This window comes from Bos taurus, chromosome 1 (genome assembly GCF_002263795.3).
Source record: "Bos taurus isolate L1 Dominette 01449 registration number 42190680 breed Hereford chromosome 1, ARS-UCD2.0, whole genome shotgun sequence".
In the NCBI taxonomy this organism is placed as follows: Eukaryota; Metazoa; Chordata; class Mammalia; order Artiodactyla; family Bovidae; genus Bos; species Bos taurus.
The window spans coordinates 88,312,688-88,329,505 of NC_037328.1; the positions used below are offsets into that span (position 1 = coordinate 88,312,688).

General features: G+C 58.0%; 1 protein-coding gene, 1 long non-coding RNA gene and 1 pseudogene across 6 annotated transcripts in view; 1 reads left to right on the forward strand and 2 right to left on the reverse strand.

Moving 5' to 3' along the window:
• The window catches only part of KCNMB2 (potassium calcium-activated channel subfamily M regulatory beta subunit 2), a 513,346-nt gene that overhangs the window by 154,620 nt on the left and 341,908 nt on the right, over window positions 1-16,818 (reverse strand). The gene's annotated exons all lie outside the window — the stretch shown is intronic.
• On the reverse strand, window positions 2,990-16,210 carry LOC112447610 (PI-PLC X domain-containing protein 1-like; annotated as a pseudogene).
• LOC112447626 (uncharacterized) lies at window positions 5,490-7,696 on the forward strand. The gene is made up of 3 exons (XR_009495126.1): window positions 5,490-5,884; window positions 6,856-7,003; window positions 7,434-7,696. It is a non-coding gene; the product is annotated as an uncharacterized lncRNA (long non-coding RNA).

A 16,818-nucleotide genomic window follows, 5' to 3' on the forward strand; every position in this document is an offset into this window, starting at 1 on the left:
ACACCCACGAGAAGACGATGCTGTTGCGTATCCCCATCTCTTGGACGCACTTCCGCACACACTCACTCGAGCGCCTTGTGACTCCCACACAGCTCTCTTGGCTCGCACTACTCAATCGATACCACGCATCGCCTCCTTTATCCGCGACTCTCACCTTTCCCTTCTGCTCGCATCCCACAACAGCATGTTCGGCAGTTTGATCCTCTGCGTCTTCCTCTGCCCACCTTTTCTCAACCACAACTCATCCATCATCCTGGATTTCTTGGCTTCCTATACATTGAACGCCATAGCTTAAGGACCTTGCCACGCATCTCACACCCTTGCTAGCACATCGTGAAAGTGAAATGCAGTTGTGCAGATAGTTTCGCAACCATCTCTTTGCCACCACCTTGCCCTCTCTTTGGAAATTGAAATGAAAAACTGACCTTTTCCTGATTCCAAGTGGGCACTGTCCAAGGTTTTTCCAAATTTGCTGACATATTGAGTGAGCACTTTCACAGCACCATCTTTAGGATTTGAAAAGTCACTGGAATTCCATCACCTCCACTAGCTTTGTTCGTAGTTGCTTCTAAGCCACTTGACTTCACATTCCGGATCTGGTCTAGTAGTGATACACCATTGTGTTATCGGTTGTGATAGATATTTTTTGCAACAGTCTTTCTGTGTATTCTTGCTACTTCTTTCTTAATTCTTCTGCTTTTGTTAGGCCATACATTTCCTGTCCTTTATTGAGCTCTTTGTATGAAAATTTTCCCTGGTATCTCAATTTTTTCTTGAAGAGATCTCTGGTCTTTCCCATTCTGTTGTTTTCCTGAATTTCTTTTGCTTTATTCCAATCCCTTGTGATTATACAGTGGAAAGTGACAAATAGATTCAGGTCTAGATCTGGCGCACAGAGTACCAAGAAGACCCTATAGCCGGAAGTTTCCTTAACGTTTGTGCCAGGAGGTGGTGATACACGACCTCCACAGGGCAATAAATGAAAAGCAAGTGGATTGTCTGGAGGGGATCATTGCCAATGCCTAGACGAAGGACAGGCAGGAGCACAGAGTATACGCCCTGAATGCAGAATTCAAAGATGACAAGGAAGAGATAGCAGGGACTTTCTTTCAGGATGAGCCAACAGCAGGAAAGCGGAGCCAAATACTCATTCGGGATTTCTCACGGGCATTCTATGCCTCCAGAGCCCTCCCTCATGAATCCTGTGTACAATCTGCCTCCCTCCCGCCCCCGACCCAGCTGGGGGTTTGTGTCTGCTGCTTCAGCCGCCCAGAGGGCCAAGGGTGTTCCCCAAGCCTCTCCCTACGGGGAAGCCACAGACTGAGAACCAGTAATGTTCTCCCTGGAAGATGTGATTGGTACAAATCACACCATCGCCTTTTAAATCATCACCTCACATCCCTACATCGCTGAGAGACACGGAGGACTGCCAACCGGCCCCACCCTGCAGCACCCACATTCCGTGGATGGAGTCGGACGGATTACAGCCCGCATGGACAGGACTGAACAACAGCCTCGGTGGTGCCAGCTCTCGGCGCACCGTCTGTCAGCCCCAGGCGGATTCCGGTTAAGGCCAGTGACGTCAAGGACACAACCAAGGAGAAGCCTCCCGCGATGGCCAGCCACACGTGTGTCGGTCAGCCCAGGCAGCTTCCGGTCAGCCCGGTGACGTTCAACAGGACGCCGCGACGGACCAGCCTCCGGGAACTGCCCCGCTGCCACCCGCCGCGCCCGTCAGTCGCCAGCCCGAAAGCAATGCCTTTGTTTAAGCCAATGAACGTCGCTTACAACCTCGCTGGCCCCCCGATGAAGTCGCCCGCATGATGTTGGTGCAGCCGGCGGCCGACCCCGGGCACTGGCCCGCACCCAAGGCGCACAGGTACGGGGAGCCCAACTCAGGCGTCAGCTTCTCCAGGGAACAGGCCGGGTGAACGAGGAATGAACTCCAGGCTTCCTCCGTGAGGTTGGAATCGCCCGGCCACCGAACAGCCCAGCCTGGGACAAAGAGAGGGGCTTCTGTTCACGGTGCCTGGCTCAGCCGCCTCGTGTGGCGGTTCACTAAACCCACGGGGTCATGTGGCCCCGGCCGCCAACCACCCCAGGTGGTCACCCAACTCACATGGTCACCAACCCATGCGGTGACCCTCCACGTCGGCCACCAACCCACGTGGTCACCCACTCCAGGAGGTCACCCAGCCATGGGGTCAGCAACTCACATAGTCCCCCACCCACGGGGTCAGCAGCCTGTGGGTCACTAATGGGCCACCTGGCCACCAAGCCACGTGTTCACCAGTCCACCCACGGAGTCCCCCTAACTTGCTGAGGTTCATGCCGTCACCGTCCACATGATTACCCACTCACACTGTCATCACTCAATGTGGTCACCCACTTGGGGTTCATCAAACTCACACAAGTCACCACCACCCATGGTGGTCAGAAACTTCAAACTGTTCAACTCACCCACACAGTCCCCACCCCACGTCGGGGCACCCACCCACGTGGTCACCTGCCCCCATGTGACAGGTAACCAATGGGGTCACCCCACCCATGCAACCACTAAAAACCCATGGGTCACCTGCCCCACACTGTCACCGTGCCATCCCAGACTCTGGCCTCCGCAAAGTGGTCAGAGCTTCACATGTCTGACAGAAGACCAAAGTTCAGACAGCAGGGACTCACAGGGGTGTTTGACTATGAATTTCTGCTGTTACAAGAGGGCCATAGCAGGCTGAGCAGTGACCAAAGATGGCCCCATCCGACCCCGTGTGGTGGACACGTAATAGTTTGCAACTGGATGTCCTGTCTGTCCACATCCTGACCCCGGATGTGGTGGCACAATAATGTCCGCATGGATGTCCACGCCGACCGCCCTGTGGTGGAACAGAGTAATACCCCTAACACGTCCCGTTCCATTTCTCCACTTGAACCCAAAACCAGCCCCGTGCCCTTGGACACGCGTGTGGCTAGGTGTCTCGGTGCGAGGTGGCACTCACGCCGGCCGGCCGTGGCTCTTCATGAGCTCCAGGTAGTTTACGAGGTCCTGGGGCTTCACCTTGTTCCCCCACCAGTAGGGGATCCCGGGCCCACAGTTCCGTGTGACGGCTCACGGGATGCCTCGTCCTCGTACGACAGGATGACCTGCTGGCCCCGTGACCACAGCTGGCGCAGAGTTGGCACCTCCTGGGGGGATCATCCGGGTGCCCGTGAGACGTGTGCACAGGGGTTATTGGGGTGCCTTGTGATGATGTGTCAGTTATTGGGGGTGTGCGAGAAGCCACAGTGGTGTATGGATATTGGGGCGTCTGTGAGCAGTGGTGGGCTGGTTATTGGGTTCTCCGTGAGAAGAGACAGTCATGGTGGATTACTGGTGTGTCTGAGTAGAGGCACTGGTGGGTACATCACTAGGTGTCTGAGTGGAGATGGTGATGGGTGGGTTATTGGGGTGTCTTGAGCAGTGATTGGTAGATTTTGGGGTTGTTTGAGTGGAGACACTAGTGGGTAGATACTTGGGTGTCTTGAGCAGTGATGGGTGGATTATTGGGTTCCTGAGTGGAAACAGAGGTGGGTGGATTATTGGGGTTTCTAATAGGAAATGGCAGGTGGTTACTGGGGCATCTTGAGGAGTGATTGTTGGATTTTGGGGGTGTCTGAGTGGAGACCGGGCAGGGCGGATTATTGGGGGTGCCTGTGACCAGTGATGGGCTGGTTACTGGCGTGTTTGAGTGGAGACAGTGGTGGGTGGATTCCTGGGCTTTCCTGAGCAGCATCACCTGGTGCCTGAATCAGCCTCACGCAGCGAGCGGATGGTCCGTGATTCCAGTGAAGCCTGGCACTCCCACCACCCCTGCTGCAAGAGCATGGGGAGCCCGCGGCGCCTGCTCACCCGCCGGGGACACAGCATGTCCCCAAAGATGTTCTTGATGCAGCCCACCAGGTACTCGTGCAGGTCCTCCGTCATGCCCTCGAAGTTCCTGCACGCCAGGATAACCACCTCCCGGGGGTGGCTCTGCAGCCACTGGAGATCTCCGTGAGCGTGTCCTGAGCGGGGTGGCGAGAAGGGCCTTGTGTGAGAGACAAGCACGACCCCAGCACGACCACTCCACAGACAGGTCGGGGGTCCCGACACACACAGACACAAGCAAGGCGCTGCTCCCAGGGACCCAGCCTCCTGAGTGGCAGCGGGGCCACGGGTGCGGGGGTGTGTGCACGCTCCTGTACGCACGGGTGCATACGCGTGTGTTTATGTGGTCCTGACCTGTGTGTGCACAGATACGCGTGTGTGTGCCTGCCGCAGCAGCAGGGAGCAGTGCTCATAGAATTGTGTAAGGTATGCAGTGCAGGGAGTGTGCGAGGCCAGGGTGCGTGCACAGTGAGACCCAGGGACGGTGCCCCCAGACCCGAGGGTTGCTGGCGTCTGTGGTGGGGGCACAGGGGCCATGGCCAGAGGGAGCCATGAAGTGACTTGGCAGCCGAGAGGATGGACTGGACGCAGGAAGATGCGCCAGGGACCCGGTTTAGCTAAACTGCGGGAGATGCCCCAGAGGCCAGGGCTACAGGTGTGAGTTCAGAAATGCACGCTGGTCAGGGATTCTGAGTGACTGATGCCAGAGGCCAGCCCTCTCCTGCCTGGAGTGGACGTGTGTCCGTCCCATTAGGGGTCACTGTCTTCTAACTGGAGGTGGACGTGTGTCTGTCTGAGTGGACATGTGTCATTCTCTTAGGAGTCAGTGTCTTCTAACTGGGGTGGACATGTGTTCATCCTGTTAGGGGTCAGCCTCTCTTGACTAGAGGGGACGTGGGTCCATCCGAGTGGACGTGTGTCTGTCCCCTTAGGGGTCAGCCGTCTTCTAACTGGGGTGGATGTGTATCAAGTCTGAGTGGGTGTCTGTCCTCTGCCCCTTTAGGGGACAGCGTCTTCTAACTGGGGTGGACATGTGTGTCTGAGTGGATGTGTGTCTGTCCCCTTAGGGGTCAGCGTCTTCTGAGGTGGACGTGTGGTCTGTCTGAGTGGACGTGTGTCTATCCCCTTAGGGGTCAGCATCTTCTAACTGGGGTGGACATGTGTGTGTCTGAGTGGACGTGTGTCTGTCCCCTTAGGGGTCAGCGTCTTCTGAGGTGGACGTGTGTCTGTCTGAGGTGGACGTGTGTCTGTCTGAGTAGACGTGTGTCTGTCCCCTTAGGGGTCAGCGTCTTCTAACCGGGGTGGACCTGTGCTGCTCCTTACAGGTCAGCCTGTCCCGCCTGGCCCGCGCGTACCCACCTCCACGAGAGCCGTCGTGTACACCATGTGGACGAAGTGCAGGTTCCTCTCCGAGCCGTCCTCCACGTGTGCGATCCGCAGGTCCAGGTACCTCACGCCAGCATCCAGCTGCTCCGTGACGCTCAGCACCTGCACACAGGGGTCGGTCACCGGTGCCGGGCACAGGGCGGCCCCGCCTCAGCTCGTCGCCGCTCTCGGGGGGCTGGGCCCGCGCTGAGGACGCCCCAGTTGAGGGCCGCGTCGTCCACTGTCAAGTCAGCAGTGTTGGCGCCGCCAGGCTCAGGCCCTGCTTCTGGCAGCGGGGTCTGCAGGGTCACTGGTCATGTGCAGCCACAGAGCCTGGCCCAGACCGTGGTCTTGGGGCCCCTGCAGGGTCCAGCCTCAGCCTCCTCCCTGGCAGTCCCTGGGCGGAAGCCCCCAGTGGGTTCACCAGCGCGGGCTCCAGGACAGCCCAGCTGGACCCTCGGATGTGAGGACACACGAGAGCCACAGAGGTCTGCCGCCACCCCCACAAAGGCACTGGGGAAGGCAAGGAGGAACCAAGGGGAGAAGGAAAGGAAGAAACCTCTGCCCGGCGTGTGAATAAGAGGAAAAAGCAAAGAATCACAGCAACATAAACGAAAAGTGAGAGTTGCTCAGTCGTGTCCACCTCTCGGCAGTCCCGTGGACTGCAGCCCACAGACCCCCTCTGTCCATGGGACTCTCCAGGCAAGGTCACTGGAGTGGGGAGCCTTTCCCTTCTCCAGGGGATATGCCTAACCCAGGGATCAAACCCAGGCCTCCCACATTGCAGGCAGGTTCTTTACCAGCTGAGCCACCAGGGAAGCCCTAATATAAATTAGTAGCAGAAAATGTACTGTGTCCTCTACAAGGAGTCATAATGGAAAAAGAAAAAAATAAGGATAAAAAATTGGGAAGAAAATAACAGATGTGCTCTATCCAAAATAAAAGAAGCAAAGACTAATATTAACATAAATTAGTAGCAGAAAATGGTACTGTGTTCGCTACACAGAATCATTATGGAAAAAGAAAAATATCTAAGGATTTAAAAAAAGGGAAAGAAAGCGATAGTCTTCCTCTATGCAAAATAAAAGAAAAAGTAAAAATGAATATTAACATCAACTAGTAGCAGAAAACGGTACTGTGTTCTCTGCATGGAGTCGTAATGGAAAAAGAAAAAAATAAAAGGATAAAAAAATGGGAAAGAAAGTCACAGCCCCTCCATCCAATCCAAAATAAAAGAAAAAGCAAAGACTAATATGAACATCCACCTCTAAAAGGATTAAGTCAAGGGCTGCTGCAGCTGCCGACCTTCAACACCCCCCAAGACCACCCCCCCCAGCCACCGCGCACACCCTGGGCCTCCCTGGCAGCCGTACCACTTGAGACCCTGGCACCCAGGCCCCCCAGGACGGAGGGACCCTGGCACCAAGGGACCCTCAGAGCCGAGGGCCCCCAGCCCTGCAGGCCTCCCGGGCTCTGGTGGACCCGTCCCTCTGGGTGCGAGCTACAGGCGCCTGACCCGAGCTACAGGCGCCTGACCCGGGCAGGAATGAGGCTTGCCCACATTCCAGCCCTTGCTCTCTGCCCCTCAGGTCCCCCAGCAGGATTTCAGCAACTGGGGACCTCCCAGGAAGAAGTAATTACACAAGGCAAGACGTAACAATTACACGAGGCAAGAGGTGTGCTTGACAGCCTCTGGTCCCCTGGGAGGACCAGCCTGGGAGCTGAAAAACCAGGAATGTGAGTGCCCCCCTGGCAGGGTACAGGAAGGTGGGGCAGCCTGCCCCCCAGGTGGGCCCCTGGGCCTGGGGAAGGTTCTCTATGCTTCAGCATCCACCCCCGGCTGGCGTGTGTGCCAGCGACAGGGCCGCTGCCAGTCGGTGCCCCTTCCCCACAGACAGGCCCCGCCATGGACCCCTCTCCATCCTGCACAGTGACTGCTGCCCACGCGGCTTCTCCCCACCCCCTAAACCCGGAGCCGCCTGGGAGGAGCACTGCAGGGGAAGGGAGGGAGTGCCTGTGTCTCATTCTCTGGGACCCCACGGGCTGCAGCCCACCAGGCTCTCTGTCAATGGGATTCTCCAGGCCAGCATACTGGAGTGGGTGGCCATTTCCTCCTTCAGGGGATCTTCCCCACCCAGGGATCAAACCTGAGTTTCCTGCATTGCAGGCGGATTCTTTACCACCTGAGCCACCAAGGAAGCCTCCCTGGAGGGGGTGTCGCAAACACAAACCCACCTCAGAGGACGCCAGAACTCAGCTACTGCTTATCTGGGAGCAGGAAGGAGCTGTCCTCAGTTGCACAACGGGCGGGACCCTGCCCCTTCCCTCCCCCTCCCACAGCCTCTCTGACTTCAGCCTGTGATGCTCATAGTCCGCAGGTCCCCCTCTGGCTTCAGGCTGGTCCACAGTAAAGCTCTGTCCTTTGCTGCCTTTCTGGGAGGCTCTCTGGGTCGGGAAGATCCCCTGCAGGAGGGCATGGCAACTCACTCCAGTGTTCTCGCCTGGAGAATCCCGTGGATTGAGGAGCCTGGTGGACTTCAGTCCATGGGGTTGCAAAGACGCAGACGTGACTGAGCGACTGAAGGACAATTGTGCTTTACAGGGAGTTTGTTCTCAATTCCGTTTCCCCAACAGGGACAAGGGCACAGCCCGCGGGTGACACCAGCGGCTGGAGCTGGGCCTGGCCCGGGCGGGCGTGCCCGCAGACCCTCACCTGGGTGGTGGACCACTTGAGCACCATGGGCAGGGTGACACACGGCAGCACTTTGCACAGAAGGTGCAGCAGCCTCGGCTCCTTGCTGGAGATGGGTGACTTCTTATTCAGGCAGTAGGTCATCGTGTCATGGCTCCCTGTGGGCAGACCAGGCAGGGGACACGTCACCCCCGAGCCTGTCCTCTGTGCCCCCGAGCTGCCCTCGGGACGCACAGCTATAGCGCTGTAGGGCACGGGGAATCCTGAAAGTCACATCACCGAGACCAGGGAACTGAACCCTATTTCGCAATGGGGTCTCTGCAGTGTGAGACAGTGAAGAGCAGTTTCTTCAGGGAGCCGCGTTTTGGACAGCAAAGGCTTAAGATGGCTTTTGATTTTATGGTTTGTTGTTTCCTAGGAGGTGCTCGTGGCAAAGAGCCCGCCTGCAAGTGCAGGAGACATAAAAGACGCAGGTCTGATCCCGGGGCAAGATCCCCTGGAGGAGGGCACGGCAACCCAGTCCAGGATTCTTGCCTGAGCGTCCCACGGACAGAGGAGCCTGGCGGGTGCAGTCTGTGGGGCCACAGGGAGTGCGACATGAGTGAGCACAGACAGACCCTCTCTAGTCACAAGTTCCTTGAAGTTATTCATAGGATTTTCAGGCTCTTGATGATGCCGGTTTCATCTGTTCTTTTTCCTTTTAAATCTGTGTGCTGTGTTGCAGAGACAGTGTGGACAGATCCACACCTTGGCAGTCACCTGGGGACAAGCCAGAAACCCTTCCCTTCCGTCTCTGAACATAGGTTTGGACGAGCTGTATTTCTTTCTCCCTTTTTTTTTTTTTAAATTTATTCTCAGGGTCAAGGAGGATTTACAAGTTCACAGTATAATTTGATTTGATGCTGTTATGGCAGAGTGGATGGGAGGGTGGATAGATAAGTAGATGGATGGATGGATGGATGGATGGATGGTGGGTGCATAGCTGGGTTGATGGAGGGACGGATGGGTGGATGGGTGGGGGGTGGTTGTATGGATGAGTGGATGGATAGTGAGTGGGTGGATGGACGGATGGATGAGTGGACGAGTGGACGAATGGGTGGGTTCTCAGCATGTGGTCCATGCATACCATGGTGTGTGACTCACCGTGAAAAGGAGTGAAGCTGTGACACAGGCTGCATCGTGGATGGACCTTGAACACACGATGGTCAGCGAGAGAAGCAGACACAGAAAGACACATTTTCCATGCCCATTTATAAGAAATGTCCAGAACAGGTGCATTTGCAAAGACCGAAGCAGGTGAGTGGTGCCCGGGCCTGCTGGAGGGCCTCAGGAGTTCTATTTAAGGAGAGCGGGCCCCTCGTGGGTGGAGGTGGCCTGAAGACCCGGACGCCCCTTCCTTGCAGGGCCCCCACGGCCTTGCTCGTGGGGAAGCAGCAGAAGGGCGGAGACGGGGTCCGCGGTTCCCTGCCTGCTCCACACCTGCAGGGAAGGGCCGTGTGGGCCTCCTCCCGGGGAGGGTGGGGTGGCGGGCATCAAACCCCAGAGCCGTTGAGAGGGCGAGGAGGGGTCTGAAGCTGCTTTCCGTAGGAAACAGCACTTCCTGTTTCTCCCGCTGTTCGTGTGCGTGCCCAGCGGGCAGTGCCCAGGGTCGCGGCCAGAGGAGTGCGGGTGGAGAACAGCGTTTGCACCTTGGGAGGTGAGCAGGCTGGTGCTGGCCGGTGGGGACCCTCCCTGCCCAGGTCCTGGTGGCTGCTCCTCCGATGGCCTGAGCACAGCAGTGTTGCCTTGGAAGTGCCCACCTGCCTGGGCACCGCTGGGCATTCCCAAGTCGAGATGCCCGCCCACGGCTGAGCTTTGCAGCACTTTGCGACCAAACTGACTGGAGTCAGAAGTTCCTCATTTTAATTAGATAGTTCCGGTACCACTTACCGAGTCGTCTGGGGGCCGGTGGACATCTTAAACTTTGGGCCCTCCAGGCTCAAGTGCAGAACGTGCCGCACGAGCTCTGATGGAAAACGTGGGCGCGAAGGTGAGGGAGCTGAAGTTCCCAGGGGTCCCCGGGAGTAGGTCAGAGGCTGAGAAAGCACGACAACCTCCCCCCCCCCCCCGCCCCGCCCCGCCCCCCGCCTCCCGCCCAGGGTGCCATGTGTCCTGAAGGCAGCCTCTCCGGGGTTCATGTACCTTCCAGGTTGAATGGGGATAAAGTGGACTCAGAAGGGAAGGCGCTGGTGTGTGTATGTGTGTGTGCACTGTGTGTGCATGTATCCCTGTGTGCATGTGTGTTCGGTGTGTATGTGTGCATGTGTGTGTGGTGTGTGTGTGTGTGCATGCACGTGTGTGTGCCTGCATGTGTGCATGTTTGGCACTGAGGCTTTGCACACACGGACCGTCTGGCGGCAGCCTTCCCGCTGAGCCGAGCCCGCGGGGCCTCACCTGGGATGGAGAGCTGGTGCAGCGGCACGTCCCAGAGCTGAGAGTTCAGCGCCGACATCCAGTCCGCGTTCGCCTTGGGGGCGTAGGGCAGGCCGCTGAAGGAGCCGGGCGAGCTCACCTGCCCGCCCATCGGAGATCTTGGGGAGGAAACGGGGCTCTGCAGGAGTTAAAACAGGACGTGCAGAAGGCACGGTGCTGGCGGCGCGGAGGCGTGGCTCTGAGAAACGGGAACCTGCGGGCTTCTCTCCAAGAGAAAGGATGGGGTGCTGCAGAGGGCAGATGAGCTCTAGAGACAGAATGAGACAGAGAGAAATGGACCGAGACGTAAAGAGAGACACGGGAGGTGAAGTGAGGGTTTGAGGGGGAGCAAGGGAGGAGGGACAGGGACCAGGAGGAGGGACAGGGACCAACAGACAGACCCCAGCAGCTCACGTTGTTCTCCCTGCGGCTGCAGCTGGCGACCCCCTCCAGAGGGCCCCCGACCCTCGAGCTCTGCACCAGCCCCCTCCTCTAAGGGGCCCCGGTTGACCCGGCGGGTCTCCAGGAACGGGGGCTTCCATCCGAGGGGGATGGAGCACAGGCGCTAGGCCACACCCCCTTCACGCCCCCGAGGCGCTCTGTCCAGCTCAGCTGAGCAGCTAAGAAGCTGGGAGCGCCTCCAGTCAGGGTCTGAGTGTCCCCTCTCCTGTTTTGGGTGGGTGTGACAGGGCGGGGACAGGGGAGTGAAAACACTGGGCTTTACCCCCGTGGGGCCAAGCGCGGCCATCCCATGATGCAAGGAGACGGTTTAAAACCATCACCTGGAGACACGGACCCGGACTTGAGCGGTGGCTGCAGACTCGGCCACCTGCCTGGCCCCTGACATCGCCCCCGAGCTTCTGTGCCTCGTCTTCCCACCGGGGAGAGGGGACAGAGCCCTCTGCGTGGTGTTGAAGGTGACCCGGGGGTCCAGGAAGCCCCGCCCTCACCCCCCATGTCCTGCAAACAGTTTCCGCAAAGACCCCTCCCTGTAGAGACTGAGATCCTCACTTCCCTGACCCGGCCACACAGACCAGTCCCTCCCTAGGGTCGTCCGTCTCGGCCGACCCGGTCATTCCCAGGACCGGTCAGAACATGGGCCTGCGACCCGCTGGTTCCACCTGCCCATCCCCAACTGCAGCCACTGTCCCTGCTTGGGCAGAAGCCTCCCCTCACGGCTCTTCCCGAGTCAGGGCCTGTGGTCCACGTCCCATCAGGACTCCTTTCATGGCAAACACATGCCTGGGCCTTTATTCTTGGGTTTACTGCTCTCCACGGACAGGGGTTGTCCCTATTCTTAAGGTCCTCTCTCTACAGTAATAGTTCCCCTTCTGTAGTAATAGCCCCTCTAATTTCATAGTGGAGGAGGGCATGGCAATCCACTCCAGTATTCTTGCCTGGAGAATCCCATGAACACAGGAGCCTGATGGGCTACAATCCATGAGGTCACAGAGTCGGACACAACTGAGCGACTAACACTAATGTCATAGTGTTTAGAGTAACAGCCCTCTATTTCAAAATTCCGCTTCTACAGTAACTGTGCTGCTGTACTGTCAGAGCCCCTCCTCTGTAATAATAGTCCTCCTTACTTGTAATACTCTCCTTCTGTTGTCATAGTCCCCCTTCTACAGTAATAGTCCCCTTCTGTTGTCATAGTCCCCCCTCTACAGTAATAGTTCCTCTTCTACAGTATGAGCTCCCCTCTATTGTCATAGTCTCCCTCTACAGTAACAGTTTCCCCATAGAGTAATAGTTCTTTAGTGTCATAGCCCTCCACCCTATACACTAATAGTCCTGTCTCGGTTGTCATACTTCTCTTGTAATAATACCCCCTCTGTGGTAAAAGTCTCTCCTCTAAAAATAAGCCTCCTTTAATGTCATAGTCCTACTATATAGTGATGGCTCCCCCACTGTTGTCAAAGTTCCCCCTCTACAGTAGTAGTCTCCCCTGGAGTAATAATCCTATACTCTCATAGTCCCCTCTCTGCAATAATAGTTCTCCTTGATTGCAGTAGTCCCCATAATTATAATCGTCTGCTTCTGATATCCCCCCTCTAGAGTAAAAGTCCTCTGTTGCTATAATCTCCCTCTATGGTAAACGTCCCCGTCTACTGGCATAGTCCCCCCCCTGTTGTAATAATTCTGTCTCTGTGTAAAAGTCTCTCTAATAATCTCCCTCTATTGTCAGTGTTCCCCCTCCACAGTCAAAGTCCCCCTTCTACTATAACAGTCCTGCTTCTATTCTCATAGTTTCCCCTCTACACTAATAGTCCTCTTCTGTTGTCGCTACTCTATATTAATAGTCTCTCCCCTATCATAATAGTCCCCCCTCTATAGTACTTACTGCTAAGTCGCTTCAGTCGTGTCCGACTCTGTGCGACCCCATAGACGGCAGCCCACCAGGCTCCGCCATCCCTGGGATTCTCCAGGCAAGAGCACGAGTGGGTTGCCAATTCCTTCTCCAATGCATGAAAGTGAAAAGTGAAAGTGAAGTCGCTCAGTCGTGTCCAACTCTTAGTGACCCCATGGACTGCAGCCCACCAGGCTCCTCCATCCATGGGATTTTCCAGACAAGAGTACTGGAGTGGGGTGCCATTGCCTTCTCTGGTCTGTAGTAACAGTCCTCCTCAATTTCAGCAGTCCCCTTTCTATTGTAACAGTCCCTGCTGCAGTAATAGACCCCATTCCTTACAATAGTCCCCCTAAGGTAAGTCCTCTTCTATTATAATAGTCACTCTCCCTTTGTGGTAGTCCCCTCTGTACAGTAGTAGTCCCCCCTCTACTGTAACAGTCTCACCTATACTGTAACAGTTCCCTCTCAACGGTGAGAGCCCTCCTCTCGTAACAGCCCCTCTATGCTAAGAGTCCTCCCTCCACAGATATAGTTCTGCCTCTTCTGTAATAGTCCCCCTCTGCAGAATGGCCCCCTCTATTGTAATAGTTCCCTTTATTACAATAGTTCCCCCATTGTCGTTGTCCTTCTACTGTAACAGCCCCCAAGGTATCAGAGTGACCCTATTATCACTGTTCCCGCTCCACAGTAAGAGTCCCCCACTACAGTAAGGGTCCTCCTTTATTAAGGGTCCCCTCTCCACAGTAGGGCTTCCCTGGTGGCTCAGCTGGTAAAGAACCCGCCTGCATTGCGGGAGACCTGGGTTCACTCCCTGGGTTGGGAAGACCCCCTTGAGAAGGGAAAGGCTACCCACCTCAGTATTGTGGCCTGGAGAATTCCGTGGCCTGTATAAAGTCAGAGTGAGCGACTTTCACTTTCTCCACAGGAATATCCCCCTACATGGTCATGGCCCCATTGATTGTTGTACCTCCCCTCTATCATATTAGGCACCTCTCCACAGTAGTAGTGCCCCTTGTACAAATAAAGCCCTACCCCTATGTAATCGGCTCTCTAGAGTAGCAGTCCTTCTCCCTGGAGGACTCTTATCCTCATGTAAGTCCCCTTTGCTCCTCACAATAACCCTTCAGAATAAGTCTCGCCTAATCTGAATATGATTTTCATCAGCTTCAGCGAGATGCAAGTAGAACACACAGCAAAACAGTATGTCGGAAGCCCGAGCACAGCACCGTGGGGGGCGCCTGTGGGTGTGTGCGCCCGTCTCGAAGGGTTCCTTTGGTGCGTCTGCGTCAGCATCCTGCGGACGCCTGTGTGTGTGTCTGTCTGTCTCTTCCCCTCGCAGAGGAGACCTCCCCATAGCGCAGGCCTCCTGGCCGCTGGGTGTCCCGTCCACGTCTGCCCGTAACACAGGCCTGCCCAGTCCCGTCCACGTCTGCCCGTAACACAGGCCTGCCCAGTCCTGAGCCCTCCTGTGTCCCCTCCCCGTAACACAGGCCTCCTGGCCGCTGGGTGTCCCGCCCACGTCTGCCCGTAACACAGGCCTGCCCAGTCCTGAGCCCTCCTGTGTCCCCTCCCCGTAACACAGGCCTCCTGGCCGCTGGGTGTCCCGCCCACGTCTGCCCGTAACACAGGCCTGCCCCGTCCTGAGCCCTCCTGTGTCCCCTCCCCGTAACACAGGCCTCCTGGCCGCTGGGTGTCCCGCCCACGTCTGCCCGTAACACAGGCCTGCCCAGTCCTGAGCCCACGTCTGCCCGTAACACAGGCCTGCCCCGTCCTGAGCCCTCCTGTGTCCCCTCCCCGTAACACAGGCCTCCTGGCCGCTGGGTGTCCCGCCCACGTCTGCCCGTAACACAGGCCCCGTCCTGAGCCCACGTCTGCCCGTAACACAGGCCTGCCCCGTCCTGAGCCCTCCTGTGTCCACACCCCTGGGCCTGTTCCATCAGAATCCAGGTCACTGTGTCACAAGCCCTTCACCCTCCTGTTTGCACTGGCCTAAGACTGTGGTGGCTTCACTGTGAAAGGAGGGAAAATGTTCCATCCCCCGTGGACACCCATCCCGTTCTTGCAGGGCACTCTCCCGTCTCCCAAGTACATATGTGTCGGTCACCTACCCTCTCTCCCTTGGCTGTGAGCCCCAGCTGTCTGGTTTCCAAGTGCAGATTCAGGAGTGCTCGGCAGTAGGGCCACCCAGCCTCGAGGCCTCGGACAGCACCCCAGGGAGCACGCCCCCATGGCTTCGCTCCTCGGGGCACTTCCTCATGTGCCTGCCACGCCCTCTGTGTCTTCCGGCCACTCAGGTGAGCGTTTGGGGCGCGTGCCGGTGAGGGCAGGTTCCGCCCCCGCGGGCCCTGGGGGGAGACGGGGGAGGCCCCGTGTGACCGCACGCACATCTGCGGGTGGGATGGGCACAGAGGCGCCCAGGGCATAGTTCTCAGGTGAATGAATGGATGGAGCAACGCAGGGCCAGCGAACCCAGCACAAAGCCGTTCCTGTCGTCCAGCTCACCCGGCCCCGAGTGGTCAGCAGGCTTCACAAGCACTAGGCTCCTAGACCATTGCTCAGGTCCCCAAACTCACCAGCCCCCTGAAAGGCTCACTGGGTCCCCCAGATACTCAACAGCCCCCTGAAAAGCTCACTGGGCCCCCCCAGATACACGCCAGCCCTGTGAAACACTCACTGGGTCCCCCAAACTCACCAGCCCCCTGAAACACTCACTGGATCCCCAAACTCACCAGCCCCCTGAAACACTCACTGGGTCCCCCAGATTTTCGCTGGCCCCCTGAAAAGCTCACTGGGTCCCCCAGATACTCGCCAGCCCCCTGAAAGTCTCACCGGGTCCTCCAAACTCACCAGCCCCCCTGAAACACTCACTGGGTCCCCAAGATACTCGCCGCCCCGTGAAACACTCACTGGATCCCCAAACTCACCAGCCCCCTTAAAGGCTCATTGTCCCGCAAACTCTGCCAGCCCCCTGAAACGCTCCCTGGGTCCCCCAAGCACTTCCCGGGCTCCCAAAGTGCCCATCCACTCCGACCAGCCCGTGGCCCTACCTCCTCAGCGTCAGGACAAGATGGAGACCTCCCCCAGTGGCAACAGCCAGCACAGGGTCAGCACCGGCTCAGGACTCGTGATGGGCTTGTCACTGCTCCCCGCGAGCCGCAGTCCAGGGGCTCTGTCGGGCTCTGCGCTACCACCCGGAGGGAGGGACTCTCCTTCCACGTGGAGACGCCAGGTGGCTGCCTCCCTTCCCCCGGGAGGTCCCAGCCCTCCAGCCCCTCCCGCCGCCCAGTCCAGCCGCCCAGGGCCGGGGCCCGAGCGCGCAGACCTCCCGGGACCCCCGCCTCACCTCGGAAGTCTGCCCTTGTGTCTTGCCGGGGGACGCCGCGTGCGCACCGCGCTCTCTGACCGCGGAGTCCAGCCGGGACTCCGGCTTGCTCGCTGAGCTCGTTCTGCCCGCGGGAGCCTCAGGCATTTCCTCAAAGGCCCGACTAGATGCCGGGAACACCCACTCCCCGAGGTAGAGGGACCGCCTCCCAGACCTGCCCCGCCCCGACCCCTGCATCGCCCGGCTCTAGGCGGCGGACTCCTGTGAGGACAGCGCTGCCTGGCCGGGTGGGGGGACCCGGGTGCCCCCGACAGATAGTCTGCAGGGCCCGGCCCTGCCCGGGGGCCGTCGTGGGCCCAGTGCCCAGACGGTGGGATGCCAGCGTGACCCGGGTGTGACCACAGGGACCCTGAGGGCCGTGAGCTGGGCTAGGGCAACCTGACCACCTGGCTGAGCGCTGGCCGCTGTCCAGCATGTGGTTGCTGCTGCCCAGGACCGGGGCAAACAGGACTGTCAGCCCAGGGCTCCGTTGCATCATCCAGGCCTCCAAGCCTTTGATCCCGCCGGGTCACACTGGGTGGCAGGTGGCCAAGTCCTCCACTGAAGAGTCCGGCCCTTGTGCCCCAAGTGGCCCTTGTCCCAGCCCTGACTGCCCTGTGTGGTCTCTGCGGCTGAAGGTGGATCCCCAGGGCGAGTCCTCGCCTGCAGACCTGCTGGCCTGAGGTGACAGAGCC